Genomic DNA, 1,059 nt, shown 5'->3' on the forward strand with positions numbered 1-1,059 from the left:
CAGCAGCAAAAGTATAGTACAGGCTACCATGACTGAGCATTTGAGGAAAGATTCGATAGAATAATTCTGCTCAAGAGGGGCGAAACACAGAATTTAAAACTCTGCCGGATGCCACACTTTCTGGAGCTACGGAGGCTGGGTGAACCCCTGAAACTATTGCTCCCAGATGATCTTTAAACCTTAAATCCAAAATATCCCCAATGTCTTAGAAAGATCCAACAATAGCTTGACTAGTGAAAAAATGTCCGCCTTTGAGCATGAGGCTCTTTCACGAAGTAGCGATATGGTATCGAATTGACAACCACCACTAGAATGATTACAAAAAAACCTTGGGGGAGGTGGGGTGAGCCCATGTTAATAAGGGAGGGAAAATTTAGGGGTGTGTGTGAAGAATGTGATCAATACTGATGAATTGTACATGCGGAGCTGGTGTGTTTTTGAGTGTATGTTTTCAATAGCAATGGTAACAAAAGAAAAGAAACAGGGTTTATCAGAGGGGAAAAAAGTTTGAAAGGGCAGCTGGAGTTCTTCAATAGCAGAAGCTCTGTACCGGGGAACAAGGGACCTTTTCTACTTTCTTGTGAAAGGTTAGCATCAACACTGCTTGTGACCATGATACTGGTTTTAAACAAACTGACTAACCCAAAGCATTCACATTTGTAATCCAGAATTTCCACGGCGGGGAGGTGGCAGTATCTGTCATGGCTTTCTATGACTCCCTCACATTAAGTGCAAAACTCCAGTGCTATCACCCTGGCAGGCTACTACGGCTAACCCACTGAAGAGAGGACAAGGGGTGCTCTTTTAGAACTGATAGTGACTGGCTAGGGGCTTCCAACTCTGGTAGTACAGCTGTTTTCTACCAGGAAACTGATTAGATGGGCTTGCAAGACGGTGGCTGATTCAGCACCCAGAAGCTTGGCTGTGACTTGAACCTAAGATTGTCTGCACTCCCAGGCTCTGTCCTGTCGTGAGAGAGGCAGTCTGATTTCTATCCAGCTGCTATCAGCCAAGCGAGTTTCAGAACACAGGCAATCTCTATGGACAACCTGCTGGCAA

General features: G+C 45.0%; 1 protein-coding gene across 1 annotated transcript in view; it reads right to left on the reverse strand.

The window, feature by feature from the left end:
* The window catches only part of FRMD5 (FERM domain containing 5), a 348,700-nt gene that overhangs the window by 148,386 nt on the left and 199,255 nt on the right, over positions 1 to 1,059 (reverse strand).

The sequence above is a fragment of the Echinops telfairi genome, unplaced genomic scaffold (genome assembly GCF_000313985.2).
Source record: "Echinops telfairi isolate 266 unplaced genomic scaffold, ASM31398v2 ScPeMD7_8;HRSCAF=38, whole genome shotgun sequence".
Taxonomy (NCBI): Eukaryota; Metazoa; Chordata; class Mammalia; order Afrosoricida; family Tenrecidae; genus Echinops; species Echinops telfairi.